This window comes from Aythya fuligula, chromosome 1 (genome assembly GCF_009819795.1).
Source record: "Aythya fuligula isolate bAytFul2 chromosome 1, bAytFul2.pri, whole genome shotgun sequence".
Lineage (NCBI taxonomy): Eukaryota > Metazoa > Chordata > Aves > Anseriformes > Anatidae > Aythya > Aythya fuligula.
The window spans coordinates 38,798,856-38,815,352 of NC_045559.1; positions in this window are offsets into that span (position 1 = coordinate 38,798,856).

The following is a 16,497-nucleotide window of genomic DNA, read 5'->3' on the forward strand; positions in this document are numbered from 1 at the left end:
CCCGCCTCCGCTAGGAGCCAATGGGGTTCGGTCCGCCATGTTGGGGAAGGGGTTCGGGGGGGGGGGGGGGGTGGCCGCCATCTTGTGGAAGGGAAGGGCAGGGCGCTGGCTGGGCGGGTGCTGAGCGGTGTGGGCAGCGGGGGTTTCTCGCCGTGCACCCGCGGGTGTCCTTGCTGCGTTGGTGGGGCTGGTGCCCGGCTTGCCCCGGGCTGTGCAGGTTTCTCCAGCAGCGGCAGGCGGTGTCCCGGCGGTGTCCCGCACCCGCCCGGGCGCCATTTGCCCGCCGGCCCTCCCAGGGCTGAGCTGCTGCTGCCTTCAGAGGTTTCAGGGAGGCTCGCCTCTTCTACCAGCCTCCACGGCAGAAGTAAAAAGCGAGCGTTTCAGAGCGGAAAGCAGTTACATAAAAATTAATAAAATGGTACCACGTGTTTTTATCTGACTTCAAGATTTGAGTATTCTGGTACAAAGTGTGCATTTCAAGGGCTTCATCTCATAGCAAGGCACTCTCAGGCAAGCAATGATTACATTCCTGGGCAGGAGGATGAGCTTTGTTTAGACTAGAACAGAATAAGACATACTGAAAGCATTCTGCTGTAGGTCAGGCAAGGTATGGAGCAGCGTCAGATTTCTGTGTCTGCAATCTGATCTGCTGTAGTTCTAAATGTTTTGATTTCACCACATCTAGTAATGATAAGCTGCAGAAATTTTCCTCCCAGCAGACATTGTTTGGGCATCCCAGGATTTTGCATATATCTGGTTCTAGTTTACAGTTAACTTTCTTCCTAAGTGTTCTCACACACCAGAAGGATATTAGTATCAGCCTCTTTTAAGAGGGGAAGGAAAATGCTTACAAAACTAAGGTAGTGGCACAGAAGTAGCAGCTGTATGGGAAATTAACTTCATGTGGTGTTTCCACTTCATTGACTGTTGTCATATGTTTGCTCAGAGTTCATCTAAGAAGCCTGTGTGAATAAATCTTCCTAAGAAAGAAGCTTAGAGACTTATATCTAAGAAGGAATATCCAATTTCAAAATAATCATTAAGTGTACATAAGTTCTTACTGAACTCAGTTAATACCTTCAAAACACACATGAATGTAAAAAGAAGGACAAATAAGAGGAGACAGTAAGATTGAGAAAAAGAATGAATTATATTCGAATAGAAGGGATAGCTGCCCACTGATAGATAGAAATTACTTGTCTCATGAGAAGCTTTAAATCAAATCTTTCACCATGAGATATCCTGAGCAAATTATCTCAAATACCTTAAGAAATCTTTCGTTGGATGAGTTAGAAATACAAGATAAAAATGGGAGATGCTTGTATGTGGTATGAGATAAAAATCAGACATTTTACAGAAAACTAAGAGCTTTTCAAACCAGAAAGTAGACTCTAATCTTTATTTTTGATACCTATGCTGAGTTAATACTAAAAAATACATCAGCCATGTTGATACCATTCACTCACAACCATCACTCAGTGATGAGAAAACAAACGACATTTTGCAAGCGTTCAATTGTTCAATACCTATCAGTTACTAATAAAGACTTCTTTAAAATCTGGGAGATGTTAAAATGTGATTTCAGGTTTTTACATGAGATTATAATAGTGTCTGGTGGAAGAGGTGGTTCTGTGAGTTCAGTCTTTCATTAAGTACATACAAGAAGCTTTTTTTTTTTTTCCCTTTGGAGGAGGAGGCTTTATTTCTGGGAACATAAAATAATCGCTGCAGATAACTTCAGATGGAATACACATATTCAAGTGGAAGTTCACTTCTGGTTGTATGTTGCTAGAAAGAATTGCAATTTCTTCTATGGAACATCAATGCCCATTCCTTTATCCCTGAGATTTACAGCTGAGGAACTCCTTCATTGGCACTTGAAACTCTACACAAGCCTCTCTGTAAGGGCTCATAGAAATTAACGTCATGTTGAGAAGTAAGCAAGCAAGGTCAGAAACTTAACCGCATAGCTCATGTCCTCTTTAAGGCAAAGATGACTGTAGGCTTTTTCTGCTGAGTTTGTATTGTACTTAAAAGTAATATATCTAGGTCAACACCAAAGACCACAGTGAGTGTATAATGTGTATTTTGTCCTGTGCTGGGATAATTATTTTTCTTTAATTCTTTAAATTGTGTACACCTGTAATCATGGTTGATCTAAATACAGAACTAGAAATATTCTGTAGTGTTTTTATTTCATTTCCTGTTTTAACATATGCATGTGATTTTGTTAAACAAAAATATCTTATAGTTGGATTCCTCTCCAGATAAGAGAATTGTTTTATGGATCATGGTTGCTACAGCCAATGTCATGTTTGTGCTATTTCACAGAACAAAAGTCTGTGGTCTTTTTCTACAATGTGATAGGTATACAAATGTAGAGATGATTAAACACAACCATGTCCAATATTCTGATATTTTCACATTTTTCCTAACTACTTCCCTACATATTTAAGAGAAAATCTGAAACTGAGTTCAAATTAGTATGCTTTAAAATAATATAATCAAGTGTACCATTTCTATCAAATGTAAATACTGCCATGGGTTGCATGTCACGTGTTGGAATGAGAAGTGAAAAATATAAACCTCGCATCAACTTCACAGGAGACTTTTTTTCTGATGAGGGAAGTGAAAGTGTGCTATAGCATTTTCATCTATATGAACATGCAGTATCTGTTAAAAGCACTGTGGAAACAATTAGAGACAATATGTTACCACGTTCTGCAGTCTTTCTCAGTTCTTAATAGTCCTCAATATGAACGTTTTTAAAGTAGTATTTCCTACAGCATATACTCAGAGCAAAGGATGATGAAATTGGTTTTGGACACAAGAAGTTAGCTATTGCAACAGTAAAAGGAGCCTTTACTAAAGAACTTTTTGGATGGAGGGAATGAAGGGTCATAAGAGAATAATTATTTATTTGTACTGGTCTTGAGTGAAGATATAAGCTGTTGGAGACACCACAGGGGATAAAAATAAGTGACTCCCTTTGACCAGGAGTTTTCTTAACCTGTCCTTCATAACTGTGAGTCTGTCTGACTGAGACTGCATTTCTTTAGCTGGGAAAGAAATGATTTGTCATCTCAATTTATATGAATTCTGCATGTTACATAAGTGGTAATTTCTCAAGTGCAAATACCGCAGAATGTATCACCCCACTTCTTGTGCATTTTGACAAAACGCTTTTCAAGCAAATCACTCTTTCTGTGGTGTTATGGAATAAATATGCAGTCTATTTCGCAGGTTCAGGTCAGGCAGAAGTAGGTTATTTTTATAGCTCAGGCAGAGAGCACAGAGCACACAGAGGTTCAGCCCTCTGCTGACACAAACTGACTTAAAACAAAAATACATAAAGTTACAGCAAATACATTCTGCTTAGCTAGGGGCCTGATGTGACAGAGCGGCATCTGCACAGGAGGAGACTGTCACAGCAGCTGGAGCAATGTGTTCCTCATGATTCTGTCTGCAACCCTGGGGCATCAACCGATGTCTGTTCAGCTTCTCTCTCTTGTCAGACTGCTGTGTCCTTGACAAACTTTTAAGCCTAGGGAGGCCTGCTGCCACCTTCCCCACTCTGAGACTTTATCCTCTCACAATCTTTAGAGATCCCCAGGGTGCTGCAGACAAGATGCAGGTGTCTTACTCGTGGCTCTTCTACTGAAGACCACCTTGCTGTCTTGTCTGTCCTTGCCTCTGGACTTAGGCATATGCCAGCATCAGCTTCTGGATTTCTCATTCTCTGTTCATTTCATGTCAAGGTACACAAATCCTATTTGCAAGTCTGGGATTACTGTGGTTACAGCAGTACCTCTGTACTTCTTAATACACTGTGTTACCATACGGATAATTATTTGAATAAACACATACAATACAACCAGTAGTAGTAATATATATATATATATATATATATATATATATATATATATATATATATATATATATATATATATATTAACCTATAAACCCTACATTTTTTAATGTTTTCAAACCAGTTCCACTCTTTCCAATTATTGGGTTGTTTTGCTTTGGCTGCCTCTTTTTTTAATGTGTTCACTCAAATCACAAATGTTTTTGGAGTTGTCTGTCATGTAGCTAAAATAGTCTTTTCCAACTACAATATGTATTTCACCCTTATGAGCCAGCATAAAGCCAAATTTTAATCTGTTTTGATTGTACAGATGCCAGTCATCTCAGTTGTTACTTGGTAAAAATGATCTGCAGTGTTATTACCAATTTGCTTTAAGTAATAGCTAGCTTAGGTGGCTTTTGCCACCTCATGCATGGGAAGCATAATAGCCCCCAAATTTTCCTGCTGTGAAATAGCTTGCCTTTTTTGATAATATTCAGAGGGAAGAGATGTCAAATGTTAAATAGCTGGGTTTACATACCCAATATAACATGGTCCTGTGAGAGGTATAGAAGACGAGCTCAATTTACAGTTTAGTGAGTTATCAAATAACTGTCTAGTATCATTCTAAGAATTAGTAGTTTGGGTACAATTACTGTGCCCCATGTAGTATGTTGCATTTGCTTTCACGTAGTAATTGTTCTCAGGTGCATCCAGTCCCAGGTGGATGGCAGAGCTGGAGCTTCATGCTTATGTATATTGAGTCAGTTCCTATTTATTGTCATCAGGGATAATTTTGGACAAGTAATTTCTGCCCTGTGGGAATTACAAACTTGTCTTTATACTGAACTACATGCTGTAGGATGCATGGAGACACCTTCTTTAGAGTGATGAGTGACACTAACACACCCAACATTTCACAACATCTAAGTCTTTACCATTGTGGTAAACTAACAGAACAGTGTTTTTATAATTCATGTGGTGGTGTAGAGACTTGACTCTTAGAGGACATGGCGCCTTTATGGGTTCCATCCTGTTGATCTTCAGTCATCTGTGTGTCACTTCCGTGTAGACCCAAGTCTCTGGGCTCCCAAGAGTGACACAGTTCAGAGGAATGTTCTATAAAGGCTTCTTTCACCTGCAAGTGAATAATCCTCACACATTTAATTAGAGCCTTCCAATAATTCCACATAACATTATTAGTCATCTGTAGCTTGGATTGATGCAGTGGTTTAGGTGGGGTGTGCAAGAACCTTATGGCTTTACCCATTGAAACATTATAAGGTGATAGTGCACATTTTTTATTCACAGGGCTCCTGAGGCCATAGTAAAGCATCTGCCTATTTAAGGCCAGTTTCTTCACAAATTTTGGATAGTCTAGTTAAATGAAAAAATTCCTCTTTTCAACAGGTCCACAGTGTAAATGCTGTTGGAACCATAAGGCTTTACAGACCATCCGGGCAACTTCTCCTGTGAAATTAGTCCCTCAGTTACTGTGTAGTCTGAGGGGCACTTTGAACTGAGGAGTTCTCTCAAGAGTTTTTTGGTGACGGTAGTATCTGCATGTCTGCAGAGGTAAGCCTCTACCCATCATGAGAACATTTATGATTACAAGACAGTATTTGTAGTTACAGCATTTGGACATCTGTATAAAATCCACTTACAAATTCACAACGGGACTCTGTGGTTTTGGGTGTGCTGCACTTTTGGTTTGAACCCTTTGCCTAATGCTGTAGACTAAACGAACAGGACTGGTGCTGCAGTATGGTTATGTGCTACTGGAGAAATGTAGAGCAAACTAATCTTGTTGTACTACTGTAATTAACCCCCTTTTGCCAGGGTGAGCCAGCGCATGGGTCACACCAGCAAGGGAAGGGAAGGGAACCTGAGGTGCAGCCAGCAGCTGTCCTGGGAAGGCCAAAAGGAACTGAGGTGTAACAGGCACCCTGGCCCCGCCAGCATGCATTTTCATCTCCTGAGGGCAGGTCCTGTAAAATAGATGGTTTTGAAAGAAAAGCAGGTGGTGATGAGGCTGGTGAGAACAGGTTCAGGAGCCTGCAGGCCAGAAGGGCCTGCTCTCCTGGCTGGTTGATCAGTTAAGGCATTCTCTTGTGTGATATCATCATAAGGAGAAACACAAGTTTAGCATTGTACTATTACTGAAAGAGAGGGCTTGTGGCAGACCTTCAGCATAGCAGCTGTTTGGAACAGGAGCACCAGATGACATTAAGCAGCTGCACTGTTCTCAAAGCTACCCACAATCATGCACAACCCCAGAGGTGTATCAGGAACCAGTGTAAGGGGTGGCTGATTGCCCTTGTGCATGAGGTGCGAGTCAGAGCAACAAGATCAGCAACTTGTGCCAAAGAGATGGTTGGCAATAATAAATAAGCTTCTAGACCATTGGTAGAAGTGCAGACAGCACACCCTGCAGCTAGATGCCCTGAGAAGCCAGGAGGACAGGACCCATCTAGAAAAAGGATAACGTGTGGGTTCTGTAGGGGAACACCTCTGAGATCATGGTGTCCAGAGTTGTTCTGTCATAGCAAAACAGTCATGTGGGTCTCCAATTGAAGGGGCAGGACAGCAAAGAAGATAAATGCTGGCTGCTAACGGGAGTAGGTTTTGTTCTCAATTAATTGTGAGTTGGAAATATGCTGGGCTTTCCCTTCTAAAAGGAGGGATGTAACAGGGTGAGGTACAGCAAGAATTAAGAGATGATGCAGGACCAGAATATCAGTTTGTTTGTTTGTTTCTCAATCAAAAAAATCAATCAAAAAAAGCAGCAGAAGCAACTATTTTCTTTTTTTATATATATATATTTTCATACCATTCATACATTTTCTTCTTTTTATGTTCTCTTTTTTCTTTTTTTTTTTCCTTTTTTTTTTTTCTTTTCATACCAGGTGAAAAAGGCATCCCATTGGACCTGATCCACCAGGCTGCCTGAGAATTTATACTGTTAAATGTGCCAACAAAAAGGAGCTAAATTTTCAAAAATATATTAACAATAAATTATAATACAAAAAGGAGTGTGCATGTTACTTTCCAGTTGCTAGCTGTGAAAAGTGTAGGAACTACACTCCTGGAAAATTGAATTTATATGCAAATAGATACGACATGAACCTCAGTGCCAGGACAATGTTTTCAGCTTTATTTGCAGCACTTTACTGTTACTCTTCAGCCTAATCTGAAATATGTAGGAAAAATAAATGATTTGAATTGCTTTGTCTAGCTCTGAAAACCTTTTTTTTATCTTCAGGAAAGCTCAGAACTTTCACTTGGCAGGATACATCTTCAACAATGCAAGAAAACAGAAGACAGTAATGATATTTCCAAAGTACAGAAGGCTCCATACTGCTAAATAAGTGGGCTTGGGACCAGTTCCTGGCCTCAAAGGCAACTGGTGCTCAAGACTAGCCCGGTCTCTAGGGGGCCTCCTAGAAACAGCTGGTCAGAGCAGTCCAACTACTCCTGGAGAATAAATTTGCAATTAAGCAGTGTGGGTTACAGAGAGGTCAAGTGCTTGAGCTGCTCCCCAGTCCTGTTTATTTATTTAGCAGTATACATTTATCATCAAGACCTTCTGTCTTAATTAATTGTCTTAATTAACGGACAAAGAAAAATTTTTCTACCAATTGGTTCAGTTCGCCTAATGTTAACTGACTACACAGGGGGCACACAGAGCACTTCCTTGCATTAATTAATAGGAAGAGAGTGGCTTCTCTAGGGTCAACGTAACTTTTATATATACAACATGAGTGTCCTAAGATCCTAAGACACTGAGTCAGTGAACATCATAACATTAACCATTTCTGCAAAAGTTATAGTACCTTAACTCAGTCAGCAGGTACTATTGGCCTGTTGACTGTACAGAGCACTTTTCATTACTAGTTACATCTAGGAGCTAGGATCTGAGCATTGTCCAGTGAAACCGTAAAGTCAGTTTTCAGGAAAAAAAAGAAAAAATCAAAAGCTCTTCTGTGTGGTAGTGCTGACTTTCAATTCCTCAATTGCAAGAGGAAGCACTTTTTGTCAAAAGCTTTTGACAAAATATCTTTTGAGTTTGAAATTTTTGGAAAAAAAAAAAAAAAGTTTTTTACACAAATACTTAGTTCGAAAAGACTGGGACAGCTCCAGCTTACAACTAATCAGTAGCTGATGTAAAAGAAATCAAACATATAAAATAAATTGTAGGTAGCTAAACAGACTCACACTTGGGAGGTTCATAAAAGCAGGATGGATGTCTCAAGACAGAAGAATGCAAAATATATTTAAAAAATCATGACCCATTCTACTAAAATAATCAAGGATGTTAAAAATATTCACTTTGTGTTGTCTTCAGGTTTCTTCTGAGATTTTGTTTCCATTGAAGTAGTTTTCCGTTCTGCATTCATGTTATCCAGCGTCTATGGCATCAAGAAAAAATACCAAATGTAGGAAGACTTGAAATACAGGAAGCCATGAGATAACCTCTAGTTGTTATGGTGATGTCCTAGACTTCCAAAACCTGAAATATCTCAGAGGTATGTGGAAAAGCAGAGCACCATCTTTTGTTTATCTTTGTTATGACAATGCTAGGGAGTATATGCAGACTCCTTTAACAAATTAAGAATGCACTGTGGAGGTATGGGGGGTGTTAGTCAAAAATACAACCTTTTCTGAGATAAAAACAATGGAAATGATACCTTGGAGTGTTTCGTGCACTGATAGGGCACCCTGCAACTTCAATACCAATTTATGACACTGGGTGGATCTCTGAAGTCAGAACAAGAAAAGAAATCCCTTAATTATTGCTGTCTTGGTGTGAGAGCAGTGGGTTGGGCTCCACCCTTTCTATTAGCTTGATTTCTCCACTTCCGATCTGCTTCATGGCTGGGTGAGTTGCTGTGGTATCACTTTGCTGTTTGTGACTGAAAGAACATGGACGAATTATCACAGCAAAGAAGCTGAATGGGCAGTTGAATATTGCTTCTGATAAGACTTGTTGAAAATATTGAAAATCGTTTTTTTTTTTTTTTTTTTTTTTTTTGTCATAGGACTTGAATTCATCTTGCTTTTGAAACATTTGTGCTATGCAACTTCTGCAGAATCTGAACTGAGCAGAAGTATTGAAAGGTAAGGGATATTTCTGCTTAACTTTTTAACTCATTATTACAGCCACCTTGTTTAGGCAAAACTTTTGCTCCTTACTCTACAGTTTTTGTTTTATTTTCAGGAATTCTTTGCATTTCTTACATAATTGTACAATTCCTAAAGTGAAAAGGTCTTCAGATCCAGCGGTGGTTAAAGTTGGATGTGCAAGTGTTTGTCCTGGGTGAACCAGCACTAAAATTCTGCACTGACAAAATCAAAAGGATTGTACTTGCATGAGTATTTAGTGACAGAAAACTTGTTCATTATTAAAGAGCGTATCTTCTGAAATGCAGCTTGTTGCCTCAGAGAACCTGCTGCTTTTGTCGATCTGCAAAACGTAGCTGAATCTGTATTGCACCTAACAAATGTGTTATCCTCCTGTATGTCTGTCTAAATAAATAATATGTATCTGGTTTAACAGAAAACTCTGAACTGTCCAGGTACAATGCAACAAATAATTCTTCATATGTACTGTAATAAGTACATATTTACTATGTACTTAGTACAGTATGTAGGTCTTCTGTGTCCCAAGACCACATTAATTCCAGGCTTTTACAATAACTGAGATGCATGGAAGGCTTCATAATGCTATGTGTTTTAATCCAGGTACACCCCAAAGGTAGATAATCCCCTCAAGAACTGTCTAGTTCCTTTGGTAGTTAGAGAGGTAAAAGTTGAAGCACAATTATCGTGGATTTTATTGAAGAATCCAAAGACCGTGGTTAGGGTTCAAAGCATCTTTTACAAATGTTTAATAAAACACTCAATAAATATAATGTTTCATTGCATATGAAAGAACTGGCAGATCATCTGGTTTCATGTTTTTCTTGATTCAGTTTCCCATGTTATTCCCCTCCCTTAAACTTTGGCAGAATGTAATGTTTGTGAAGCTTTTTTAACCTCTTCTGACTTAACTGCTATAAAAATGCAAAGTGTGTGTTACTAATTCAGAAACAGAACACCCTCAGTACTTGAGCTGTATCTTCATAATTGATGTTCCAGCTTCTCGGTCATGGTATAACATTCAGCCATAATCTTATATACTACCATTGCCTTCATACCATAAATCATTCCATTTAAAATTCAGTTTGCTTTTGATACTAAATTTTCTGCTAACCCATGCTTTTAGAAACCTGAAACAGTGAAATAAAGTTGCTTTGAAATTGATTTAAGAGGCATTTTGCATGCTTCACTAGATCTTATATAATGGATTATAAATTTAAATGAAGGATATATAACTGCAAAAAAAGAGTTTTGAAAGCTATTTTTTGTATTTCCCTAGTCAGACCTGAATTTTGTACATAAACAATAATCTCTGTTGTGCCTCTAATGTTAATAAACTGAAACAAATAAAAATGAAGACTACCTTCAATAATGTGAGAAGCGGTGACTACCTTTTATTTTTATCACAACTACCAGTAGCACATCAGTATTCATTAGATAATTCAACTGAAATGAACTTCCTTACCACCGGAAATATCAATTGTATCACTTTCATCCATGCATCTAAAATCAGTGCAAACTGTCATGGCTTAGGCAGGTGAAGCAAGATGTACTATCAGGGACAGTGCCTTAGTCATCTGTGCTTCTCTGTTATGTGTCTTTACCAGCTCAGTGAAAGCTGGCTTTGTAGCCTACAGCAGGTCTGTCCAGTGATTATGATATACTAGTACTAGTGTAATTCATCCCCTGGTTTAAAGAAGATGTGTCTACAAGGTAAGGGTAACCCAAACCCGAGGCATTTTGTGATTTACCACTCTGAAAAAAAAATATCACTAATAAAAAATAACATTTTCTATATTTATTTCTCAGGAGCAATTAAAAAAAAATGGAAATTTAATATGGAACAAGCAGCAAAAAAAAAAAAAAAAAAAAAGAAAGAAAATAAATCCATTTAACTAGGGCTTGAGAGCCAATTTCTCCTTTAATAAAGCAGCAATTCTCACTGCAAGCTTGCTTTTAAAATAGTAATTTGTGAGAAACCACATCAGCCTGATGGTGTTAGCAGCATCTGCCTTGAGGTTTTGCGTCAGATCTGCACACTGTGTAACGCATCTTCACTGCCTCGAAGGGCATTGCACCATTCATTGCACAGCCACAAAGCCTTCATCCCAGAGTTTATGTAAGGCTCTGGTTTGTTATGAAAGCATCCTGCCCCCCTTCACACGGAAAAGGCAGAGAAGTGGAGCCTCTCGCTTAGAGCAATTGAAATAATGTTGGAAAAGAGACGAGTAGGAGGCGGTACAAGTCATGCCCTGACTAGAGACCTGGTAACTGAAGCACTACCACCTGTTTTTTATGCTGGCAGAGTTACTCCTGCTAAAGCTCATTGCATGGTTCAGTGCTGTTTTATTTCAGACGCAGATAAAGGCATGATGAGCAACTGCTTGAAATGTCTTAGTTTAAAACCCTTCACATGGACACTGTGTGCGCTTTGGTTCTTGAGCAACTGCTTAAGGAAAGTATAGTTTGCCATCCCATTAAGGAGGTTATATTTTAAATGTGTGTTGGATATTTCCCTGTTGCTCATCATCTTCCAATGGCTTGTAGACTGGTGTACTTTTTTAGTCTCTAGAGTGAAACATAAATTCAACAAACAGTTGGACTTGACAGCCTGTTGGCATGGTTTCTCTACAGGGAATAAATATTTAGGAATTTTATGAACTTTTTTTTTTTTTTTTTCATTTGGGGGAATGTAGATGTGCTAAAATCAGAACATTATTTCCAGCTGGTTTTGCTGGCTCCTGAAGTCAGGACATAGTGTGGACAAAACTCATATAATATACTGGCCTTAGAAGGGACAGTAGTCTGGTGTTGGAGTAGTCATTTAAGAATAGTAAGCCCGATTTCAATCCTTGTTCTGCCTCTTTCTGTTATGACTAGTAAAGGTCAATAAACATTGGTCTTCCTGTCATTTCCAAGCTGTTTGGAGGTTAATGCACTTGATTTGAAATTTTTGATGGAAGTCATGCCTGCAGTCAAAAATCTCTTGGGGTTGAAGTGTGCTGGAGCATCTACTTTGCCCTTGTTCATCCATTCATTATATTATCACTTCTACATTCCTACCAATGTTTTTCTTTGTGCTGTCATCATTCAGCAAAGGTTTTCCTGCCACTTGTTCTGCCTGAGGGCTCTTCCCATGCTCCACCCTTTCTCCACCAGTTCCTCAAGCATTCTGCCTGCCACTGTGAAAAATACAGTATTTATTTGCAATCCTCTTTTCTATGCTACAGATTTACTTTTTTATTTTTATTTTTTACCTGAAGCCTTCTTTATATGAAGACCCAGCTCAACAATTTAGTAGCCCTCATCTGCCCTTCCTCTGGACTGCATTTCCAAGTATTTTCCCTTTAAAAAAAGACTACAGCTTATGTCCTTCGATATTCAGGCACTCACTTCCAACTGAAATCAATGGGAGCTTGGCAAGCCTGTAAGAATTCAGGCTTTGTTACTAGCAGTATTTTCCAGAATTCTCCAATTCTGCTCGATATTGTAGAGGTAAACATGATATAGTTCTTCTGAAAATCTTAAATCTAACAGTGTGATCTATGCAGGAAAATATATGAGCATAGTTCCATCACTTCTGCCCAGTCTGCCTAAACAGATGAAACTGCTAATTAAAATCATTATGGATGACAGGTTACACCCACTTGCGTTGTGGCAGAAGTGGAAGGACATGTGTTTTTACAGGCTAAAAATGTATTTATCTTAATGATTCTGTACCATTTAAAAGTTATCTAAATCTAAAAGCCAGCCACTCCTGTTTCCTTGCATAGTTAATGTTCCGTCAACAGAGACTGTGCTCTGCCTGGCGAGGTGATAGAGAACAACAGGGGAGCTATGAAGCCATTCCCATGGCTGTTCTCATCCAACATATGCTGGCATTCATTTCTCAAAGCAGTTTTCATTGCCATGAGATAGGTTCCTCCTGGAGGAGCCTAGCCTCCCAGTTTTGCTCCAAATGTGTTCAAAAGCTTGACACATCTAACCCCAGATGTGCTCTGCACCACCGTAAAGTCCTGTAGCATCTACCTAACTCATGCTGATAGGAGCCTCTCAAATGGGGCAGAGCTCTCAAACACCTTGGATTCATTCAGTGCCAAATACCATAGGAGCATGAGCCTCAGCTGCCAGCTCTCAACACCGTCTTGAAACTCTGCTGATCCTTCGTCATTCATCCACATCTCTTTTGTATAGTTGTAGTGGATTTCCTCTGCTGGGCAGCTAAGCTCCAGCACAACCACTCTCTCACTCCCCCTCCTAAAATGGAAAGAGAAAAAAAATGATTCCATTAAAATATAGTAAAAAAATAAAAATAAATCGAAAATCTTATGGAGTGTTAACATGGAAATTAAAGCATAAAAGTTAATGTCTAAATATGGTGGGGTTTTGTGGTGTTGAAAAATAAAGTTGTAAAAATCAAGATCTTCCAAGGGGTTCCTTTGCATTCATTGTCATATTAACTATAAGACAAACAATATTTATCTCCAAATTTTTAACAATGTCATCTGTTCAGTTTTTAAAAAACAGTGGCCATCTCTCTTTCATCCTTCCTCTACTATAAAAAAAATATTTATCTTGTAAAACAGACTACTGAGGGAGGTACAATGGATTATTCCATGGTAGGATCAGCATTTTCTACTAATTTTATACCACTAAGAATAACATTACAAAAACAGAGTCCTCACAAACATGAATAACGTTTAAGCAAGGAAGAGAAATGGAGAGTACCATACCAGAGCAAAAAAAAAAAAAAAAAAAAAAAAAAAAGTAGAAGAAAAGAAAAGCAGAACATAAAGCTGCTTCAAAGTATCTTCATGAAACTTTGAAAATTTTATTCTATATTACAGCAAATCACCTAAATTCCCATTTATTCCTAGGAAAAGACTGAATGCGAAAGAGTTAATTTTAATTAGCATGCTATGTACAGTAGCATGCTATTATCTTCAGTTTGTCATGCTGCCTTTGCTCAACTCACATTCCTGTGTCCTTTTAAATTACCATACTTATTTTTAATTCTAGACTCTGCACTGGTTGTATTTTGCATCCTGTAGCCCTAGGTACAATGTCAGAAGGAACTCTTCATCCAAATACCCGGGTTGCTTATAAGTCTAATGATTTTTTTTTTTTTAAAAAACTTGTCAGATTTTTCTTACTTCAAGTATGTATTTGTATATAAAAGTGTAGTGAAAAGCTTTCAAGCAACAGTTATTTGCCTTTTTTTTTTTTAAATTATCAAGCTTTTTAGCTATGTAAGCACAAATGGGGAATGTTTCTTTAAATATAAGTAAATATTGTTTATGAAATGTACATATTGCATGTGATTTAACACTTGAAACTGATTCAAGATGGTATTTTAAGTATGTGAATTCTAAATTCACATTATTGTCATCATCTAGATGTACATTAAAAATAACTTTTGCCCATTAAAACTGCTTTATTATTATTTATTTATTTATTTTTATTGCAGGACCTAGTAAAAACAAAGTGCAATATTTAGAAAACAGGACTTTAAACATAGCATTTGGGTCAACAGCAGTTAATGGTGTAGACTCGTTACTTTCAAAAACGTGTCTACTTCTTTCAGTTTCCAAATATAGAAGTCTAATTTCAGGTTTCTTTCATTTTCTATTTTAGCCCTAACACTTAATGTATATTAAGCAACTGCAGGAACTTATCTAGGTTTCATATGATCAAAAACCCTGGAAGAGGGATGCACAAGGCCACATGACACAGACATCTCTGTGCTGAAATAGGGGTAAAATTCAACATTATTCATGCCATGGTTGTTACAGAATTTGTAACTGAAATCACCTCTGCATGCCAGGCATCAAGAGCTGTATTCTGTTTTGCTTTTCTTGCTATTGTAAACTCTAAGAGCAGCAGCTGTGGCTTTATGCCAAGATTCAAGGTCTGTGAATAAGCAAGGGCAATTGTCTGATGTGTCTCTAAAGAGTTCTACTTAGCTCAGGTATGGGAGCTACAAAGGAAGATGAAGGGTCCTTTAGAGCTCCGCAAACATGCCTTCTCTTTGCATCAGCTGGTAGGTTGTGATTCATCATGGTCACATAGTTGTACAGTCCCACTGATACCAGCGAGGGCTGTATGATTCCTGCAAGAACCGTTTTTTCCTCCATCAGAAATTCCAGCATCCGTCTCTTACACATGTGGTGGTTTTACTCAGCTGGGCAGCTGAGCTCCAACATAACCACTCTCACTCCCCCTCCTAAAAGGGAGAGGGGGAGAAAATATGATGGAAAGGGCTCAAGGATTGATATAAAGACAGGGAGATCACTCAACAATTATTGTCACGGGCAAAACAGACTCAGCATAGGGAGATTAGTATAATTTATTGCCTATAGTTAGCAGATGAGAACAGTGAGAAACTAAAAGCAAACTAAAAACACTTTTCCCCCCATCCACTCTCTTCCTTCCCTGAACAGCACAGGGGAATGGGGGCTGTGGTCAGTCCATGATGCTTCATCTCCACCACTCCTTCACAGTCCCTCTCTGCCCCTGCTCCCTGTTGGGTCCTTCCCATGGGATGCCATCCTTCCTGAACTGAGCCTGTGGGGGCTGCCCACAGGCAGCAGCTCTCCAAGCACCGCTCCCACACGGCTCCGTACCACAGGGTCCATCCCCCAGGAGCAAACTGCTCCAGCACAGGTCCCCCACGGGTGGGCAGCAGCTCCCCCCCAGACCCCTGCTCCTGTGTGGGCTCCTCTCCATGGGCTGCAGCTCCGGCCCGGGGCCTGCTCCTGCGGGGGCTCTCCACACGCTGCAGCCTCCTCCAGGCCACATCCACCTGCTCCACCGGGGGCTCCTCCACCCATGAGGGGGCTGCAGCGTGGAAATCTGCTCCATGTGGGACCCATGGGCTGCAGGGGAACAGCCTGCTCCACCAGGGGCATCTCCACAGGCTGCAGGGGAACTGCTGCTGCCTGCCTGGAGCACCTCCTGCCCTCCTGCTGCACTCACCTTGAGGTTTGTTGGGCTGGTTCTCACTCATCCCTCCCTCCCAGCTGCTGTTGCACAGCACTTTTTCCCTTTCTTAAATAAGCTTTCCCAGAGGCATAATCAATTTTGCTTAATGGCTCAGCTCTGGCCAGTGTCAGGTCCCTTTTGGAGCCAGCTGAAACTGGTCCTTATTTAATATGGGGCTGCTGCTGGACTCTTCTCACTGATGCCACCCCTGCAGCCCCCTCACTACCAAAACCTTGCCACATAAGCCCAATACAACAGGTTGGAAAACAAAATGTAAGCAATAAATTGAATAAAGCATTATTGCAGTTAACAGTGTGTTTGAATGAACACCCTTATGTGAGCTGGTTACAGCCAAACAAGCAGCTACTCGTTTATCCACCAGTCTACAAAGAGTTGATCTTGCTCTGATCAAAAGTCATTAACATAGATTATGGCAGGAGCATCTAAGCAATGTTGTATTGGTGTTATCCGTCAAAAGGTGTCCTGTTCTTACAAAGCAGCCCACCTGTTCATCCCAGGATTTCAAATCC